The 12348-nt window shown below is 50.0% G+C and overlaps 1 pseudogene; it reads right to left on the bottom strand.

Annotated features, from left to right (window-relative positions):
- Positions 1–9720: 9720 nt before the first annotated feature.
- LOC138171347 (tRNA (uracil-5-)-methyltransferase homolog B-like) lies at positions 9721–10677 on the bottom strand (annotated as a pseudogene).
- Positions 10678–12348: the final 1671 nt, after the last annotated feature.

Genomic DNA, 12348 nt, shown 5'->3' with positions numbered 1-12348 from the left:
AGATGAGAAAATGTGTAGCAGGAAGGGCCCTCAGCAGAAGGCAAGACAGATGACAACTTAGGAAAGTTCCTCAGATTGGACAATTAGGAGACCACTGGTTACTTGGAGAGAGCAGCTTTAGTTGAATGAGGGCAGAAGCCAGAGGAGCAGAGGTAGAGTGAGCAGAGAGGAGGTTGAGGGAATGGTAGGTTTTTTTAAGAGTTGGACTGAGAAGGTTTGAGGGGATGGGAGGGTCTAGTGAAGGGTTGTTTTTTCTTCCTTTTTTTCTTTTCTAAAGTTAGAGGAGATTTTTGTATGTTTATAGACTGGAAGGAACAGTAAAAAGAGAGAGGCTGAAGATGGGGAGGTATTGATGATTAAAGAAGCATCTGTTTGAGAAGATTTCAGAGAGAAATGGGATCAAGGGCATATGTAAATGAGCTGGCCTTGGCAAGGAGAAAGGGATGATGGATGTATGGCGAGAGGTGAAGAGAAAAATGCAAAGAGTCAAAGACAGGAAGAGAAAGAAACGGAGAGAGACAGAGGGAAGCCAGCAGATCAAGCCAGGGACATAGAGAAAACGAGAAAGTAAGTGAAACACAGGAAAGAAGAGAGAAGAGGGAAAGGGAAAGGGACAGGAGAAGGAAATCCCCTACTCTTTCTTTTTCAACTAGCTGAGGGACTTTCCAGGAAGGTCATGGGTCAGGGGCGCCAACCCCCTGGGATCCTACCCACAGAGAGGAAGGAAGGACGTAGGGACCCTGACAGTGGGCCCCTGGGGGTTTGGGGGTGGCTCGGCTTTCCAATGACTGAGGTTGAAATGGGGTGGGAAAAGGGAGGACCCTGTTACTTTGGAAACAGAATAATATTTCAGAAGGGCTGATGGGACAAGGTGAGATCAGGCAAGAAGATGGAGAAAAATCTAGGACAAGGAATCAGCAGACCTGGCAACAGTCCTACCTCTGGCACTAATGTGCTGTGTGGGCTTGAACAAGCCACCTGGCCCCTCTTTTCTGTCCATAACATGAGACCCTCATCCCTGCCTTCCTCCCAAGTTATTGGGAAGGTCAAATTTGATAATGGCTGTGGAGATAAATGGTAAAGGGCTACAGACTCCCCTCTTTTATGCCGTCGGAGTCTCAGGACAGCCCTAGGAGGCAAATTCTACAGAGGCCATTACCCTCATTTTACAGGTGAGGAAACTGAGGCCTAGAGAGGGCCGGCAGCTACCGAAGGCTTCTCCAATGTCAAAGCTGGTGCTCTTTCAATTGTACTCTGGTCATTGTATCAACACAAAGCGGCCGCTGTGTGCAAATCCCTTCGAAGGGCGCTAGGAGAGCTGGAAAGGTTAAATCAGACGCTTTCCCTGCCTTCCCCGAGCTCGAGCTGGCGCCCTTCTCCCTTTCTCCTGGGGATCCTTGCTTCCTTCAGTCCAGGACGTCTCTCGCTGTGATACCTACCAGTCAGACATTGCTCTTCTGATGCTCTTTACAATGTCGTGCAGATGACTATCACGTGCCACGCGTGTAATAATGATGCCTAACATTCACATAGCATTTGAAGGCTTGCAGATGGCTTCATAAGTATTCTCTCCTGTAATCCTCACTACAACCTTGGGACTATTACTGGGGCTGTTAGCCTGCTCTACAGATGAGCAAACTGAGGCCAACAGAGTTAAGTGACTTGCCCAGGGTCACACAGCTAGTAAGTGTCTGAGGCCCGATTTGAACTCAGGAAAGAGTTTTGGTGACTCCAGGCCTGGCGCTCCATGCACTAGGGTGCCACCCAGAGGCCTCTATGACAGGCTATGAGGCACATCACATTATGTCATGCCATATTATGTTATATTGCATTGTATCGTTTTGTATTGTATTGTATTGTATTCTAGTATGTTATGTTATTTACATTATAATTAATATCATGTTATTTACATTGTATTGTATTCTGTTATATCCTACTCTATTATGTGTTATGGTTTATTGTGTTGTGTTACATTGTATCATGCCTCGCTAAGTTACCCCACTGGCTCCTGTCCCATCCCACCCCAGGGAAGCATATTCATAGTTCAGCATGGGTTCATCCTGTGTCATGTTGCCGTGGCTCCCTGGTGGGGGCCGGCCCCCCATCTGGGAGTGAGTGCACCCCAGGCGTCCAGTCCTACTCCAGGAGCCGCCCTGTGTCCACTCCAGGCCTTGGGAGGGTGGTGGGGGGTGCAGGGTGGCCAGGAGGCAGCCGCTTTCTCCCCGGGCATGGCCAAGTTGGGGGGAGGGGTCAGAGCCCCCAGGACAATCAGCCAAAGCTCAGCCAGATGCTGAGGGAGCCCTTCTGGGGGACACGGCCTGGAGCTGAAAGGACCATCTCATGCATTTATTAAGCGCTTGTGGTTTGCCCAGCGCTGCCCTGAACCCTGGGGAGACAAAGAAAAACAGGCGCAGTCCCTGACCTGAAGGAGCTTCTAGTCTAATGGGAAGGCAGCCTGCAAACAGCTCTGCATAGCCAGGGTATATACCAAGTAGGTGGGAGGTGATCTCAGGGGAAGGCACAGAGGAGGGAGGGGGCAGCAAAGGCTTGCTGCAGAAAACTGAATTGGAGCAGGGTCTTAAAGAAAGCCAAGAAGGCATGGGTGAGGACCAAAAGCATTCCAGGCAGGGGGCACAGCCAGAGCAAAGGTATGGCTCCCTTTCAGAGCCCCTCTAGTCCAGCATCCCCCTCAGGATGAGGAAACTGGGGCCTGGAGAGGGGAAAAGGCTTTCCTGACGTCACACGGGGCTTACATGTCAGAGCCAAGGTCCTCCAGATGGAAATTCTTGTTCCCTGTCTACACCACAAAGTCACCACTTACAGCTAGACCTTCACCCCCCACCCCAACTCCCATCCCCACCTTCATGAGCCCTCGCCAAGGTCTGATAATGGCAGTCCCCAGGAAGCTCTGAACCTTCACAAAATCAGCTCCCGGCTCTGACACTGAGAACGTCCCCTCCAAGCCTCAGTTCTCCCATCTGTAATCTTTGAACCCCCTTGCTTACAGGTGTGTTATGAGAAAGGGCTTTTAAAACCTCCAAGTGTTAAAGGAATTCAATGTCCTGGGGGCCTTGGGAAGGGGGAGACGATTTCAAGAAGCCTCCAAAGTCTCTCTGTTGGGGGAGAAGTTAGCCTCATTCTGCTTGATCCAGAGGGCAGAACCAGCAGCCTTGGGGGGAAAGGTGAAGAGAGGCTGATTTAGAGTTGATTTAAGGAAAAACTTCCTGCTGTCCCAGGGAGGCCTGGAGACAAGTGAACGGCCCATCCCCAGAGGTCTTCAAGCAAAGCCGGAATGACCATTCGCCAGCTTTGTCGAGCTGAGATCCCTGCTCAGATACTGGTTGGACCAGATGGGTCACTTCCAGCTCTGAAATCCAGCGATCTGGGGGGGGGGACTCTGGGGAGACTGGAGTTGGGCAGGTCTGGTCTGAAAAGCTGGGAGGTGGAAGGAGGGGTGAGGTGGCAGAGAGGGCTGGTCCCTGAGAGTCTTTACCAGGTGACAGGTATTTCTCTGCATTGGAGCCGTGGATGAAGAGGGGCCCTGGGAGCTTGGGCTCAGGAGCAGGGGCTAAGGGAGGGCTCTGACTGATTCTGTCCCCAGCTCACAGCCCCTGATAGCTGGGGGTTCATGGTTTGGGGAACTGGGAGAAAGACTTGGTGCATGGACTAATAAGATGGGCCAGGCCTTCCCTTCCAGGGAAAAGTGGGGCATGTTTTAGGCTCCAGAAGCTACAGCAGGAAAGGACTCAGAAGCTCTGTAGTTCTACCCTCTCATTTACAAAGGAGAAAACTGAGGCCCGAGGGTGGAGTTGCCCAGGTGATACAGGAAGTAAGTGTCAGAGCCAAATCCAGGTCCTCGAACTTCAAAAGCCAACTCAGGGCAGCTAGGTGGCACAGTGAATAGAACACCGGCCCTTGGAGTCAGGAGGACCCGAGTTCAAATCCTGCCTCAGACACTTAACATGTACTAGCCATGTGACCTTGGGTAAGTCACTTAACCCCAATTGCCCCACCTTCCCCCCTCCAAAAAGAAAAAAAAAAGCAACTCAGTGTCCACTATGCCACCAGCTACCTCAGGCAGAAAGTCTATTTAAAGTCTTCAATAACCCAAAAAAAGGCTGTTAAGACTCAGCAGGATCTAATGAAAAGGGCTAGAGGCTGAGTGTCCTGGCCTCTAGCCACCCTGGTCTACTTGTCTCTTGCTTGATTTCCCATCTCTGCCCTGAATGCTCTCTCCTCATATCTGCCTCCTGGAATAGCAGGCTACCTCGCCTTCCCTTAGAGGAGTCTCCTGGTCCCTCCAATGCCTTCCTCTGCAGGATTGCCTTGTATCTACTCTGAAAGGAGCTTGTCTATAGAGACCCATTTGTAGAACTTGGATTCTCCACTAGAATGTAGCACCTTGAGGGCAGGGGCTGTCTCACTTTTGCCTTTGTGACCCCAGAGTCTAGGCCTGTTGCTTGTTGACTGACTGATTGATTGTCTGGATGTCCAGAGACCTTAGTTCTGCCAGTAAATTCCCTCTGCCTTCATTCTGATGCTCCCTCCCAGGCCTGGCACCACTGCTGGGCTCCCTCCCTCCTCCTCAGGAGCTCTGCCCCTTCTCCCTCTGAGCTCCCTGACCCACCCCCCCTCTCGTCCACCCCTCTCTCTCCTCTGCCTCCCTCCCCTTTCTTATTGGGGGAGCCCCTTGGGCTGGGGAAGGTGGGTCCTCTCTTTCCAAAGCTGGTCAACAACTTGCCTTTGTCCACAGAGGTTTGCTTCTGGCCTCCAGTGGCACTTTGGCCCACGGATGACAAAGAGCCTTGGGGCTGGGCCTCCCCCAGAATCTCAGGAAGCCTGCTTTGGGGATCACACAGGGAGGGTCCCGAATTGAGGCAGGATTGTCACTAAAGGCCTCGTCAACTCCCACATCCAGATGGCCAAAGGCTGCAGTGGCTGCCTTTCCTTAATTATGACTGACTCTGCCCAGGCCCAGGGCAGCAGGTGGTGAAAGCCACTCAGCCTTGGCCTGGAGAGCTGGCATCACTGGTCTCTGTATCACTGCCAGCCCTGCCCTCCTCCAGTGGACACTGTTCTTTAGGGAGAATGTTCTGAGGAACAGAATAAGCTACAGTGCCAGCCCCTACCCCACCCGGCCACGTTCCCTGGGCCAGGCTGTGAGAGCTCAGTTCTGAGCAGATTTTAACAATAACAGCAGGTGTTTACATAGCATTTCAAGGCTTGCAGTCCTCTGTACAGGTCATCTCATTCGAAATCCTTGCAAAAGGATTATCCCCACTTTACAGATGAGGAAATTGAGGCAGACAGAGGTTAGGTAATATGCCCAGACTTACACAGGTGTAGGTGTTTGAGGCTAGAACTCAGGTCTTCTTGACTCAGACTCAGACTCAGCCGGGTGAATTCCTCCCAGCTCTGATAGCCAGTCTCTGGTCTGAGGTTCCTTCCAGCCTGGGCTGGGAAGGGGGCTCTCTGCTTCCCCCACCCTGGGCAGGCCCACTGACTTCCAACAAGCCTGGGAGGGAGCCCAGCCCCGGTGGTTTGGGACCCTTTGGTGCTGAAGTCCCCACAAGCCAAGCCTTGCTGGTTCCTGGCAGATGGGTACTCGATGAGGCCAAGTCTTTGATGAGCTCTGAGGGAGCCCCCGCTGCTAGTTACCCCCTCTTCCAGCAGCCTGTTTGTGCCAGGGTCTGGCTGGCAGGAATACTGGCCTCAAGGTTCTTTTCTCCCAAAGGTTCTATGAGGCAAAAGCTATATTATCAACCGATTGAACTGATTAGGAAGCTAGGGAACAGGGAGGGGAAGTGACTCCCCCAAGGTCACACAGCTGCAGCTCCAGCATCTTTGGGATGAGCCTCTTCTACTTCCTGCATCCCTGGGACAGCAGCTGGAGCCTCGAGATGAGTAGGATCAGCCAGAGCTTGTCCTCTGGTGCTATAGTCTAGACAGGGCCTTGAGGCCACGTGTGACCCTCCAGGTCCTCCAGTGCAACCCTTTGACTGAATCCAAACTTCACAGAACAAATTCCCTTAATGAAATTATTTGTTCTGTGAACTTTGGACTCAGTCCAAAGGCCACACCCAGGGACCTAGAAGGCCATATGTGGCCTTGAGGCCACAGGTTCCCCCCACCTCAGTCTAGACTTTGGGTACCCATGGTGACCTCAGCCCATAACAAGGTGCTAGAGGAATGGCAGCCTCTCCCTCAGAGGCCCCTGGATCTAGCCTGTACACGGAAGGAACCCCCAGGACATCAGACCTAAGAAGTGGCCACCCAGCCTCTGCTTGAAGACCTCCAGGGAAGGGGAGCTCACCACTTCCCCAGGCAGCACACCCCTCTGGGGATGGCACTCAGCGCCCGAAGTTCTTCCTTCCATCTGCCTCCTTGGAACATCTCCCCATTGTCCCTTGTTCTTTCCATGGGGGTCAGGCAGAAGAGAGCTCATCCCTCCTCCACACAGGTCAGTCCTTGGGATGCTAGAGGATCTATCCTAGCTCTGAGAGCCTTCTCTTTGGGCCAGAGCTGTTAGCACCTTGGCCTGGGGCGCCCCTGCTGAGGAAGCTCTCTCTAATAATGCAGGTCAGCAACTCATTTGCACCTTATAGTTTAGGAGAGCACTAGGGAAAACTGGAAGGAGAAAGGAACAGGAAACACGCACTTCCTTTTTCTACATTCTAATTGATTATTTATTTTTAACATTCTTTTCATTTTGAGTTCCAAATTCTCTCCCTTTCTGCCTCCTACCCCCCCACACCCACTGAGAAAGCAAATCATATGATACCAATTATACATGAGAAATCATGCAAAACACATTTCTGTATTAGCCATATTTCCAAAAAGAGGCAAGAAAAATCAAGTGAGAAAAACAGGTTTCAGTTTGCACTTAAGAGCTCATCTGTTCTGTTTGTTGTCATGAGTCCTTTGGAATTGTCTGGGATCATTGCATTGATCACAGTAGCCAAGTCCTTCATAGCTGATGAGCAAAACAACATTGCTGTTACTAAGCACAATGATCTGGTTCTGCTCACTTCGCTTTGTATCAGGTCATGTAGATCTTCCCGAGTGTTTCTGAAATCTGCCCGCTCATCATTTCTTATAGCACAATAGTATTCCATCACAATCACAGACCACAGCTTGTTCAGCCGCTCCCCAGTGGATGGGCAGCTCCCTCAATTTCCAATTCTTTGCCACCCAAAAAAGAGCTGCTATGAATATTTTTGTACACATAAATCCTTTTCCTTTGATCTCTTTGGGACACAGACCTAGTAGTGGTATTTCTGGGTCAAAGGGTAAGCACAGTTTAATAACCCTTTGGCCATAATTCCAAGTTGTTCTTCAGAATGGTTGAATCAGTTCACAACTCCACCAACAGTGCCTTCATGTCTCTATTTTTCCCTCATCCCCTCTAGCATTTGTTATTTTTGTTAGGTGTGAGGTGGCACCTCAGATTTGTTTTTATTTGTATTTCTCTAATCAATAATGAGAAAGGAGGCAACTACATGGCTCAGTGGATAGAACACAGGACCTGTAGTCAGAAAGATCTGAGTTCAAATCTGACCTCAGATACTAGCTGTGTGAGCCTGGGGGAGTCATTTAACCTTTGTTTGCATTAATCCACTGGAGAAGGAAATTGCAAACCACTCCAGTATCTTTGCCAAGAAAAGACCATGGACAGTATTAGCATACTATGGTCCTCAGGCTCATAAAGAGACAGACATGGCTCAATAACAGTCTCTAGTGATTTAGAGAATTTTTTCATGCGACTATGGAGAACTTTTATTTCTTCTCCTGAAAACTGCCTGTCTACATCCTTTGACCATTTATTAATTGGAGAATGGACCTTATTTTTATAGATTTGACTCAGTTCTTTGTTGTTTTTTGTTGTTGAGCCATTTTTCAGTCTTGTCCAACTCTTTGTTACCCAGTCTCAGGTTTTCTTGGCAAAGATACTAGAGTGGTTTGTCATTTCCTTCTCATTTTTACAGATGATGAATTGAGGCATTTTAGAGTTAAGTGACTTGCCCAGGGTCACATAGCTAAATGTCTGAGGCCAGTTTTGAACTCACAAAGTTGAGTCATTCTGACTCCAGTCCAGGCATTCTATCCACTGCATCACCTACCTGCCCCTATATACTCTGTATATATTTGAGAAATGAGGCCGTTGTCAGAGAAACTTGCTATAAATGTTTTATATTACTTCATTGTCTACGGTACTTTTTTTTTGCAAAGTGTAGTTTCCCTCATTACCTCTTTAAATCAGGTTTATTTTTGCTTCTTTTGTTTTGTCTGAGATTATCGCTGTCCCTTTTTTTAACCTCAGCTGAAACATAATAGAATCTGCTTCAGTCTTTATTTTAACTCTGTGTGTCTCTTATAAGTAGCATATTGTTGGATTTTGGTTTCTAATCCATTCTTCTACCTGCTTCCTTTCTATGGGTGTTTATCCCATTCACATCTAGTTATGACTACTAGCTGCGTATTTCACTTTATCCCATTTTCTCCTGCTTCTCTTTCTCTCTCTCTCTCTCTCCTGTCCTTCTTCAAAAACCTATTTTGCTTCTAACCAGTGACTCCCGTAATCTGTCCTCCCTTTTATCATTCTCCACCACCACCCCATTTCTCTTATCTCCCTCCTCTTCAAGACTGAAAAAATACAAGACTGTTTTGGGGGTCTGTGAGTTCTCAGTGCTTTCAGGGTGATGTGATCCTGGGAGAGGTGTTGTCACTACTTTTCTGGTCTTTTAGCCAGGAAGGGCCCCTGCTGTCCTGCAGGCTCAACTACCAGAGCTCCTTTTGGCCCTGAAACTGTGACCAGGGCCTCTGTTACCTTGTGATTGATCCCCAGCACTCCTTTTTACCCTGGAACTGGGACCCAGAACTGCTTATGGGCAATAGCGTTGCCAGTTGGTGCCAGCAAAGGGTCCCTTGTAATCTTTCTGACCAACCCCCTTACTGTCTCTGGGCTGAGAGCTCCCAAAGCTGACACTGTGGTAAGGGACAACTAGATGGTGCTGGGCCTGAAGTCATGAAGACTTATCTTCCTGAGTTCAAATCCAGCCTCAAACACTGATTAGCCATGTGACCCTGGGCAAGTCACTTCACCCTGTTTGCCTCATTTTCCTCACCCGAACCATGAGCTGGAGAAGGAGATGGCAAACCTCTTCAGTATCTTTGCCAAGAAAACCTCAAATGGTGAAGGGTAGAGTTGGAAACAACTGGACAAGAAAACAATGCAGTAAGATTAGGCCATTATTTTCTATAGCCAAGAGCAGGGAAGTGGAAACTTCGGTGGAAGCAGCTTTAGTGGCTCAGGCAGGCTCCTGCCAGTAGCTAGAGCTCTAGCTTCCCTGGGCCAACTTGACTTGGGATCTAACAGCAATTTGCCCCAAAGCCCCAGACTCTTGCTGCCACTACTCTTTGGTTCCCAGAAACCACCACTGCAGTCTTTCTCCATTCCAAATCTTTCTCTTATCCCACTCGGCCATCACATATTAAAGGCCTGCTTTGCACAAAGCAGTGTGTTGGTTTATGCAACCTAAGGAGAACCTGCAAGTTCAGCCAGGAAGCCCCTTCAACTGTGGCTGGAACAGAAGCTGATCCACGTCTAGCTTCTGAAAGCACAGTCAGTCCAGGGCCTGTCACACCAGGTCTGATCTAACACTCAGTCCTTAATGGAGAGAGCTTGCAGAGTCCTGCATGGAGGGGGCTAGAGAAGCTCGGTCAGTTGGTCACCTGGGGAACAGGGAGCCCCAACTCATAGTGCATGGTGTGTGGAAACATGTCCACAGGCACGGCTTGTCTCATGACAAAAGGCTCACCCAGGAGATCCTTGCCAGGGTCTGGGGGGCAGTACAGCTCCAGGAAGTTTCTTTTGGCCTTCCCACTGGGGTAGCTGTAAACAAAAACCAGCGCCCTGATGGCTCTGCAGTCCCCAAGAGCCTGGACCACCTGGCTGTTCAGTCCAGTCCGGAAGGGCTCCACCATAGCCGCAGGTCTTCGAAAATGTGCTGCTCCCCTGCCAGGAGCCGGTGGCGGGGCTGCTGCTGGCCGCCCTGGGCATTCTCCTGGAAGTAAAGGGACGTCGAGTCACACTCGGCCCCGGGCCCCGGGTGAAGAACGCCCCGACCTGCTCCGGGTGCGGCCGGAGCTGCTGCAGGTGGGAGGCGATGATGGCCAGGCTGTGGCCGCGGCCCTGCGCCTCCACGTAGGGCCCTCGCGGGCTCTGTTCCAGGAAGGCCTGGTAGCAGCGGGCCACGCGCCGGTGCCCTTCGGGGATGTGCTTCAGGTCTCCCGGGGAGAGCCCAGCACGGAGGTCCGCGGCCGGCCGTCGGGGCCCCGGCGGATGGCCAAGTTGCACTTGTTTCGGTAGCCGTCGATGACCGGGGTCGGCCGGAAGGGCTGCAGCCGCCCAGGCGGGCCTCGAGGAGCTCCAGGAGGCCGCGCAGTGTCACGGAGCCGCTGCTCCTGGTCCAGCCGCCACAGCGGCGTCACCAGGTCCGAGAGCCGCCTGGGCCACGAGCCCGGCCCCGGACCCCAGTCCTCCGCCGCAGGAGCAGGAGCAGGGTCCGCCTTCTCCGGGCACGCGGCGCCCAGCCAAGCCCGCGGGGAGCTCCAAGGAGGCGGCCGGCCCTGAGACAGCAGCGCAGCCCGATGCAGGCAGGGGCTGAGGCGCCTCATGGCGCGGCGCGAGAGGGCACAGTAGGCAGGGCACGCCACCGGAGCCAGCGGCCCCAGCACTACACCCTTCCTTTTTATTTTGAATTTAATATGGAGTAGAGGGAGACAGAGTCAGAGATGAAGACAGTGACAGAGACAGAGAGAAAGAAGGGGAGAAAGAGACAGAGAAGGGGAGAGAGAAATAGAAACAGAGAGGAGAGAGACAGAGACAAAGAGAGACAGAGACAGAGACAGGGAGAGAGTAAGCATTTCATGCTAAGAAGGAGCCCAGAAACAGGACTTGAGTGCCTGGTTTATGATTTGCAGTATCCTTTTTTTTTTCCTTTCCACAAAACACGCCTCTATTACAACTATACATACTCCACAGCTCCTCTCTTCAAATCTCATGTGCATTTGGGCCACCATGTGATCTGGACTCATGCTGATGTGACTGCCCACTAAAAGCCCAGGTCATTTTCCAACCTAGGACTGTCTCAGCTTCCCCTTCTCCCCCACCATCTTTTACTTGTAAAATCAACTCCTTTCCCCAAGCCTAAGACTTTGCTTTTATGCCTATGGAATGTGCTCTGGCCACCAAGATCTTTTTAGTTCCTGTCATTCAACAAGAGGTCTGACCTAGACATCAACTGTCCTGCCCAGCTTTGTGTCAACTAAATCTTTGCTCAAGTCATCAAGAAAAGTATCCAATAGCACCAAGTCCAGTTCAGATCCCAAACACGGTCTCCTGAGAACTCCCAAGTTCACATCAAACCACGACTATTCTTTGGTTCCAATAGCTCCATCTGCCCCTTACTATTGTATAGCCCACACCTCAGAAAAAGCTTGAAAAACTGTCAAATGCTTGGCTAAAATCGAGGTAAATTATATCTACTTTATTCCCCTTCCCCCTCCCCCACCCCATGTATCCGTCATATATCAGTCTAGTAAGAATAGTGACTGAACTTCCATTAGTATAGGTCCCCATTAGTATAGGTCATCATCTTCTCTATGGCTTACCAGAAAGCTGCCTTGAGCCATGAGAACTGAAGCATCTTGTTCATGGTTACACAGGGTAGTGGTGCCCCTCATCAGACCACCCCATGTTAACAACAGGAGTTGAACCCAGGACATCTTGGCTCAGAGACCAGCTCTCTATCCACTATCCAAGCCTGCCTCTCTTATGATTTTTGATTACATGAAATTGAAAAGCTTTTACACAAACAAAATCAATGGTTTGTATCCCAAGAGATCATAAAAAAGGGAAAATGACCTACAAGTACGAAAATATTTGTAGCATCTCTTTTTTAAAAATTTAGATAGTAGGGGTGGCCAGGTAGCACATCGAGTAAGAGCGCTGGCTGCAGTGTCGGGATGACCTGGGGATCAAATCTGGGCTCAGATACTTAGCACCATGCCCAGAAATAACTGGCCATGTAACCTTGAGCAAGTTACTTAACCCCGATTGCTTTTTAAAAAAAAAATTTTAGATAGTATTTTATTTTTTCCCTATTTACATGGCAAGAAAATCTTTAGCATTCATTTTTACAAGATTTTGGGTTCCAAATTTTGTAGCATCTCCTTTTGTGAAGGCAAAGAAATGGAAATCAAGGAGATGCCCATCAACTAGGGAATGAATAAACAAGTTGTGGTATATGAATGTAATTGAATACTATTGTGCTGTAAGAAATAATG

Source organism: Petaurus breviceps, unplaced genomic scaffold (assembly GCF_028583685.1).
Source record: "Petaurus breviceps papuanus isolate PSGF00001 unplaced genomic scaffold, PetGlider_PUasm1.0 428, whole genome shotgun sequence".
NCBI classification, from domain to species: domain Eukaryota; kingdom Metazoa; phylum Chordata; class Mammalia; order Diprotodontia; family Petauridae; genus Petaurus; species Petaurus breviceps.
The sequence above is the reverse complement of the archived record's forward strand: the minus strand, read 5'-3'. Positions and strand labels throughout refer to the sequence as shown.